Source organism: Chiloscyllium punctatum, chromosome 50 (assembly GCF_047496795.1).
Source record: "Chiloscyllium punctatum isolate Juve2018m chromosome 50, sChiPun1.3, whole genome shotgun sequence".
Classification (NCBI taxonomy): Eukaryota; Metazoa; Chordata; class Chondrichthyes; order Orectolobiformes; family Hemiscylliidae; genus Chiloscyllium; species Chiloscyllium punctatum.
The window spans coordinates 26,322,704-26,331,708 of record NC_092788.1 but is presented as its reverse complement, the minus strand read 5'-3'; the positions used below and the strand labels follow the sequence as shown (position 1 = coordinate 26,331,708).

Sequence of the window (9,005 nt, the reverse complement as noted above, 5' to 3'; positions counted from 1 at the left end):
CACTGCACTCATTTTCCTTCTGACACTTGCTCACTGTGTTGCTGTGATCATATCGTGACTTGGTGTCGCACAGTGCAGGAAAATGATACAGATCAAGGTTTTTGCATTGTTGCCTTCAATTGTCAGTTTAGCCTTATTTTGGATTTTGAAATTGTCTGTTCTGTACACAAGTGCGTGTCAAAAATATCTGAGCGGAACTTAGGTCTTCGGAATAATGACATTGAGCACTATGCACTCTCCTCCAGTCTGGAAAACAATTCCTCACAGGCAATGTAATAGACAATAGACAGCAGGTGCAGGAGTAGGCCATTCTGCCCTTCGAGCCAGCACCACCATTCATTATGATCATGGCTGAACATCCTCAATCTGTATCCTGTTCCTGCCTTATCCCCATAACCCTTGATTCCACTATCCTTAAGAGCTCTCTCCAACTCTTTATTGAAAGAAAACCTCCTGCTGTCTCGGGTTCTTCATTCCGTTGACTTCAAATCTTCACAGAATTCAACAGACCTTGTTATATATTCATTTCCTCATATTTGTTCAGATCACTGTGTGCATAGCGTGACAGTGGGAGTGCACTTGCCCCACAACCCAGGGGCCAGACCATCGTCTTTGAACCGTACTGTGTTATTTATCATTTCACCAACACCAGCGAGAAATATCTGCTGCTCTGCCTAATTTACGCAATTCAATTGTTCATAAGGTCATAGCTTTCGCCACTGCTATGACGAGGTGTCTGAGAGGTTAAGGCGATGGACTGCTAATCCATTGTGCTTCTGCACACGTGGGTTCGAATCCCACTCTCGTCGCTGCCATCAACGGCTGTCAGTTGTGTTGCTTTCAGTTGATCACAGCTGTCCAACTGAAACTCCGATGTCCAGTTTGTATGCATTGACGCTATGACAAAATCTCAAAGAATAGTTTGAGCCTGTTGACTAAACTGCTTTGTAATGTTGGTTGCATTGGGGTAATGAATAAAAGCTCGATTTTCTTTTTCAAGTCAAGTTGCTGTGAACGTTTTTTTCGGATGAAAGACATCCAGGAAAATCAAATACCGCGAGCTGCGAAGTGCATGTTTATGCAAAGGAATTCTTAATGAACGTTTTGTCAGATGAAATCTGGAGGAGGTTGAGAAGAAGTAATTCATCCTGGTGAGAAGAGCACAGTGAGACAGCACAAAATAATGGAGATATTTCAAAGGGGCAGGGCGTGGGTGTAGGGGCACTGAGAACTGGCTGTAAATGCACAGTGGAGAATTGCCGATGTGGTTCCGTGCATGGGCACAGAGAGACTTGCACATTGGTCTCGCCCTCGCCCCTTGCTCTCGCCGTTGATGAATGCTGGACATATGGCACAGATAAAAACAAGATGTGGGAAGCAAACTCCCTCTCGTTGTGCACACACTGGATGCATCACATTGAACTATGAACAACTGGAGAAATCAGCATGTTACCTTTCGGGAGTGAAACTAAACTGTGGATCAATAACCGCAGATTCATGCAACATAAACATGAAAAATGATTTAAAATGTAGCGTGTAGGTTTGATCGCTGAGGTGTACGTTTGATATCCAGACGTTCCATTACTTGGCAAGGTAACATCATCAGCAGTAGTGACCTCCAAGTGAAGTGAAGCTGTTGTCCCCTGCTTTCTATTTTTATCTTTCTCCTCTGTGGGGTTCCTGGGGTTTGTGGTGATGTCAGTTCCTGTTCATTTTCTGAGGGCTTGATAGATGGCATCTAGATCTATGTGTTTGTTTATGGCATTGTGGTTGGAGTGTTAGGCCTCTAGGAATTCTCTGGCGTGTCTTTGCTTAGCCTGTCCCAGGATAGATGTGTTGTCCCAGTCGAAATGGTGGTATTTTTAGTCCATTTGTAGGGCTACGAGAGAGAGAAGGTCGTGTCTTTTTATGGCTAGCTGGTGTTCGTATATCCTGGTGGCTAACTTTCTTCCTGTTGTCTTACGTCGTGTTTGTGGCAGTCCGTGCATGGAATTTTGTGTATGACATTGGTTTTACCCATGGGTTGTCCTGGGTCTTTTAGGTTTGTTAGTTTTTGTTTGAGAGTGTTGGTGGGTTTGTGTGCTACTGGGATTCCGAGGGGTCTTAGTCGTCTGGCTGTCATTTCTGAAACTTCTTTGATGTATGGTAAGGTGGTTAGGGTTTCTGGCTTTGTTTGGTCTGCTTGTCGTGGTTTGTTCTTGAGGAATCTGCGCACTGTATTTTTTGAGGAACTGTTCTTCTCGAATACGTTGTATAGGTGGTTCTCCTCTGTTTTCCGAAGTTCGTCTGTGCTGCAGTGTGTCGTGGCTCGTTGGAATAGTGTTCTGATATAGCTTTGTTTGTGTGTGTTGGGATGGTTGCTGGTGTAGTTAAGTATTTGGTCAGTGTTTGTCGGTTTTCTGTATACGCAGGTTTGTAGTTCTCCGTTGTCCTTTCTTTCTACTGTGACGTTCAGGAATGCGAGTTTGTTGTCGGTTTCTTCCTCCTTGGTGAACCTTATGCCTGTGAGGGTGTTGTTGATTATGTTAAATGTCTTTACTATCTTGTTTCGTTTTGTGATGACAAAGGTGTCATCCACGTAGCGGACCCACATTTTTGGTTTGATTGTTGGTCGGGCTGTTTGTTCGAGTCTTTGCGTTACCGCTTCTGCTATGAGGCCTGATAGTGGAGATACCATGGGTGTACCGTTGGTTTGTTTGTAGACGATGTTATTGAACGTGAAGTGGGTGGTGAGGCACAAGTCCACTAGCTCTACGATGTTTTCCTTGGTAATGTGATTGATGGTGGTTGATGTGTGTTTGATGGTCTCTTCTAAAAGTGTGGTTAGTGTTTCCTTTGCAAGGTCGATGTTGGTGAAGGTGAACAGTGCTGTTATGTCGAATGAGATCATTGCTTCCTCTTCCTCCACCTTGGTGTTTTTAGGAATTCTTGGGTGGAGTGGATGGAGTGCTGTGACTCTTCTATGAGGTATTTCAGACTTGCGTGTAGTTCTTTGGCCAGTCTGTAAGTTGGTGCTCCGGGTAATGAGACTATGTGTCTGAGCGGGGCTCCTGGTTTATGGATTTTTGGTAGTCCGATTGGACTTATGCAACACATTGATCCTGGGACAGTCTAAGCAAAGACATGCCAGAGAATTCCGAAAGGCATGGCACTCCAACCACAATGCCATAAACAAACACATCGATCTAAATGCCATCTATCAACCCCGCAGAAACGAACAGGAAATGACATCACCACAAACCCAAGGAACCCCATCCAGGAGAAAGATATAAATAGAAAGCAAGACACAACAGCTTCACTTGGAGCTCGCCACTGATGATGTTACCTAGCCAGGTAATGAAACGTCTGGATATCAAACCGACAGCTCAGCGAGCATACCGACACCATAATCCTCAAACTGAGCTACAAACCTTCACAAACCTTGCAATTTAAAGTGTCTTTATGCGCATATCATTCATAGACTTTTCGTTATAAGACCCGTCTGGTTGAAAGAAGAAGACACCACATTTCAAGATGGATGACAACGTTACCAATTTTGTTAAGAAACTGGGATCTATTTGATCATTTTACACAGTGAACAAGTTCATTTTAAATAATGCAAACCACATTCTCTCATCTGGAATAAAAGTGTGATTTCAATATAAACATTGTCCTTGTTAACTCGCAGTTACTCTACATGAAAAATAGGATGTAATGTTTATTAAGCATACATCAAATAGCACCATTATCTTACTTCGGATTGACTGCAGTATGCACATGCTAAATAAGGTTTAAGAAAGAATGACTTTTGTAAATAATGATTCGGTGGTGACTAAAAATAATATTAGGTTCTCATGATGCGGGTATTCCACCAATGGCTCCAGTTGTATAAATGTTCAGTGGGCAGTATTTCTCTGATGGTATAGATATATTTGAGGTGCCAGGGATGGGAGCTCCCACTTTATCTGGAGCAGCGTCTTTTGACGAGGACCAGGGAGCATTGTGACATCAGGCTGGGAGTTCCAAACACACATGGAGCAGCTTCTATTGACATGGAGCAGTAGGGAGCATTGGGACATCCGAATGCAAGATCTAACCTCATTTGGAGCAGCTTCAGTTGGCATGGAGAAGGAAGCTTTGCAAGATCCATCTGGGAGCTCCACTCTCACCTGGATCAGCTTTTAATGACATGTAACAGCAGGGAGCATTGGGACATCAGAGTGATAGATCCAACCTCAACTGGACTGCTTCTATTGACAGGGAGGAGGGAACATTGGGACATCAGACTGGGAGCTCCAACCTCACAAGGACCAGCGTGTAATGACATGTAGCCGCTGGGCGCATTGGGACATCAGAGTGGTAGGTCTAACCTGAACTACACTACTTCTACTGACATGGAGCAGGGAGCATTGGGACATCAGACTGGGAGCTCCAACTTCAAGTAGAGCCGCTTCTATTGACATGGAGCAGCAAGGAGCATTGGAACGTCAGGTTGGGAGCTCCAACATCACCTGGAACAGCTTGTATTTACATGGAAGAGGAGGGAGGATTGGGACATTAGGCTTCGGGAAAAGATATTCAACTGTTTTAATCTAAAGTAAAATATATTTCAACACCTCAGATGTTAATTGATTTATGAGGAATCTTTCCCGGAAAAATAATTAATTATTTAGATTGTAAAGACAACTCCTGCAAATATTCAACTCAGGAAAACGCATTGGTACAGAGAGAAAAAGGAGTGATGTTTCATGTCTTTGTCTTTTCTTTTCTGGAAGACTCTGGACTGGATTACATCACCGGAAGGACGTTTTCACTCATTTCCTGCAAGTACGGACAGGTCATTAACGTAATCTTAAACTGAAAATTAATGGGAATATGCGATGTTATGATTAGGCTGGAGTTTACCTCAAATTATGGTGAAAACGTAGCAAACTCAGTTGCAATTCCCTTGATCAGCAGTGACCTCATTGATTGGCTGATCAGATTGTGAATGGTCGTTTTTTTGAGGACAATTTGAAGTAAATCAATGATGGTGATTATCTTGGTTCTTTGTTCACCTTGTGACTGTTACTGCTGTTGCTCATGTCCTTGTTAACACCACAGCTCTGCAGGGTGTAAAATCTGAGCTGTGCATTCGGCCAGTGGTACAACCATTCGTATAGCTGGCTACGGATCAGGCGGTTGTAAGTTCAACTTTTACTTTGCGCAAGCGCATTGTGGAGATTCATCACACATCCGACCTAATCATTTTGTTCTGCTGAGGTGGGTAATATTTGAAATTTTCATCTCCACGAATGAAAATTCTTTCACTGTCTTCGACCAGTTAAAAATTACCAAAAGCTATCAGAGTAAAAATCACACAGCACCAGATTGTATTGAACAGACGTATTTGGAAGCACCAGTGTTCCATGCACTGCTTCTTCAACAGGTGTTTGACAACTGTTGGAATCTAAAATGGCTTTGTGTGATTATTAAATGTATCCACCCCAGTCCAACACCAACAACTCCATGTCATGGATACCGTCGACACCACGAACGGTCGGTTAAAGTCCAGATGATCTTCCAAAAGATTGCGCATATTGACACAAACACCAAGTTTCTGCAGTAAAACACCCACCTGATGAAGGAGCGGCTCTCCGAAAGCTAGTGCTTCCAAATAAACCTGCTGGACTCTGCCCTGATATTGTGAATTTTTTAACTTTGTCTACTCAACTCAAACACTGGCACTTCCATATCATAGACACCATCAGTCATGTCCCACCGTTGTCAGAGAAGGCAATCCTGGAATAGCCCAATACATTGCACATGGGTACGTTTCGTTTTCAGAAACCAACGCACACAATCGCTGCAGCTCCTGTGTATGAAAAGACAGAAAAGAAATAGCTGAGACTAAGTTTTGACAATATTTTGAAACTCTTTGGGAAGTGGAATCAGAGGAGAATGAAGGATTAACTGTCCGACTGTGCAGAGAGAGGGAAGGCACTTTTTCCTTATTTGAAGAGCTCGGGTATTGACTGATCTAACAAGAAGTCCTGATTTTCTGAACGGTAATGAAACCCAGGCCACTCAGTTAAAGCGCTTAAACAAGACCGGAATAGGGCCGAGGGAACCCCGCACAGGAGGATGGGAGAATAGAATGGCGAATCTCATGGTGTCCAGGGTGATGTTAACAGAAATATTCCCTGTTAGTATAGTGATGAGGATTCAGTGATTTCACTGTCATGGCTTGTTAAAGGTTAACGTTTACAGTTATCAACATGAAATACTGCCTGATATTTCGAAGCAGAATGATGTGCAGCAGACAGAAACGTTTCCCTGCATGACCTAATAAGAGAGCTCAGAAGAGCCAGGAGCAGACATGAGAGCCAGGAGGAAACATTAGATGTTGTTGGCGGATAGGGTCAGGGTTAATCCTAAGGCTTTCCACAGGTATGTCATGAATAAAAGAATGACGAGAGTTAAAGTAGGGCCAATCAATAATAATAGTGGGAAGTTGTGTGTGGAGTCAGAGGAGACATGGGAAACACTAAATAAATATTTTTCGACAGTGTTCACTATATAAAATGAAAATGTTGGCGAGGAAGATACCGAGATACTTACATCTCGACTCGAAGAGATTGAGGTTCACAAGGAAGAGGTATTAAAAATACTGTAGAGTGTGAAAATAGACAAGTCCTCTGGGCCAGATGGGATCTATCCTAGAATCCTCTGGGAAGCAAATGAAAAGATTGCCGAGCCTGTGCCATTGATCTAGAAATCATCATATTCTACAGGAATAGTGCCTGAGGACTGGAGGATTGCAAATGTGGTTCCCTTGTTAAAGAAGGGTGGGAGAGACAACCCTGGTAATTACAGACCAGTGAGTCTCACTTCAGTCGTTGGTAAAGCATTGGAAAAGATTATAAGAGATAGGATTTATAATCATCTAGAAAAGAATAATCTGGTCAGGGACAGTCAGCACGGTTTTGTAAAGAGTAGGTCGTGCCTAACGAATCTTATGAGTTTTTTGACAAAGTGACCAAACAGGTGGATGAGAGTAAGCAGGTTGATGTTCTGTATATGGATTTCAGCAAGGTGTTCGATAAGGCTCCCACAGTACGCTATTATACAAAATGCGGAGGAATGGGATTGTGGGAGACATAGCAGTTTGAATCAGTAATTGGCTCTCTCAAAGAAAACAGAGTGTTGTAGTTGATGCAACATGTTCATCTTGGTGTCCAGTTAATAGCAGCGTTCCACAAGGTTCGATGTTGGGTCCACTGCTATTCGTCATTTTTATAAATAACCTGGCTTACAAGAGTGTGTTAGTAAATTTGCGGACAACATATGGTCGGTGGAGTTGTGGATAGTGACGAAGGATGTAGTAGGTTGCAGAGAGACATAGATAGGATGCAGAGCTGGGCTGAGAGGTGGCAAATTGAGTTTAATGTGGACAAGTGTGCCGTGATACACTTTGGACGGAGTAATCGGAATGTAAAGTACTGGGCTAATGGTAAGATTCTTGGGAGTGCAGATGAGCAGAGAGATCTCGGTGTCCATGTACACAGATCCCTGAAAGTTGCCACCCAGATTGACAGGGTTGTCAAGAAGGAAAACAGTGTTTTGGACTTTATTAATAGAGGAATTGAGTTCTGGAATCAGAAGGTTATGCTGCAGCTGTACAAAGATCTGGTACGGCCACATTTGAAGTATTATCAACAGCTCTGGTCACCGCATTATAAGAAGAATGTTGACGCTTTGGAAAGGGTGCAGAGGGGAATTTCTAGCATGTTGCCTGGTATGGAACGAATGTATTACGAGGAAAGACTGAGGGCCTTGAGGCTGTCCTCGTTGGAGAGAAGACTGAGAGGTGACTTAATAGAGACATACAAGATAATCAGAGTTTTAGATAGGGTGGACAGGGAGAGTCTTTTTCCAAGTATGGGGATGGCAAACACGAGGGTCACAACTTTAAAGTGAGGGGAGAAAGGTATAAGACAGGTGTCAGGGGTAGTTTCTTTACTCAGAGAGTAGTTAGGGCATGGAATGCTTTGCCTGTAACAGTGGTAGATTCGCCAAGATTAAATGCATTTAAGTCGTCATTGGAGAGGCATATGGACGTATATGGAATAGTTTAGATGGGATGGGCTTCAGATTAGTATGACAGGGCGGCGCAACATCGAGGGCCGAAGGGTCTGTACTGCGCTGTAGTGTTCTATGTTCTATATGCTACAATTCCACATCAGCAATTTCATCGGCAATTGCCTGACGTTCAATCAGGTAAAAACAATGACTGCAGATGCTGAAAAACAAATACTGGATTAGTGGTGCTGGAAGAGCACAGCAGTTCAGGCAGCATCCAACGAGCAGCGAAATCGACGTTTCGCGCAAAAGCCCTTCATCAGCAATAAAGGCAATGAGCCTGAAGCATGGAGAGATAAGCTAGAGGAGAGTGGGGGTGGGGAGAGAGTAGCATAGAGTACAATGGGTGAGTGGGGGAGGAGATGAAGGTGATAGGTCAAGGAGGAGAGGGTGGAGTGGATAGATGGAAAAGAGGATAGGCAGGTCGGACAAGTCAAGGAGACAGTAACTGAGCTGGAAGTTTGAAACTAGGATGAGGTGGGGGAAGGGGAAATGAGGAAACTGGTGAAGTCCACATTGATGCCCTGGGGTTGAAGTGTTTCGAGGTGGAAGATGAGGCGTTCTTCCTCCAGGCGTCTGGTGGTGTGGGAGTGGCGGTGAAGGAGGCCCAGGACCTCCATGTCCTCGGCAGAGTGGGAGGGGGAGTTGAAATGTTGGGCCACGGGGCGGTTTGGTTGATTGGTGCGGGTGTCTCGGAGATGTTCCCTAAAGCGCTCTGCTAGGAGGCGCCCGTTCAATCAGTTTAAAACAAGAACGGAGGGGGCGTCAGGAAAACGGAAGGGGAATAGTGGTTTGTGAGAGTTAACTACATGCCTCGTGGAGCCAGGTTCAATTTAGACACTGAATATCGGTTTTCCTGTTTACCTTGGTATACTGATCACTGCAGATCAATGACCCAATATTGT

At 43.9% G+C, this 9,005-nt stretch overlaps 1 non-coding gene across 1 annotated transcript; it reads left to right on the top strand.

Moving 5' to 3' along the window:
* The first annotated feature begins 726 nt into the window (after positions 1-726).
* trnas-gcu (transfer RNA serine (anticodon GCU)) lies at positions 727-809 on the top strand. Its single transcript has one exon. It is a non-coding gene; the product is annotated as a tRNA-Ser (tRNA).
* The last annotated feature ends 8,196 nt before the right edge of the window (positions 810-9,005 follow it).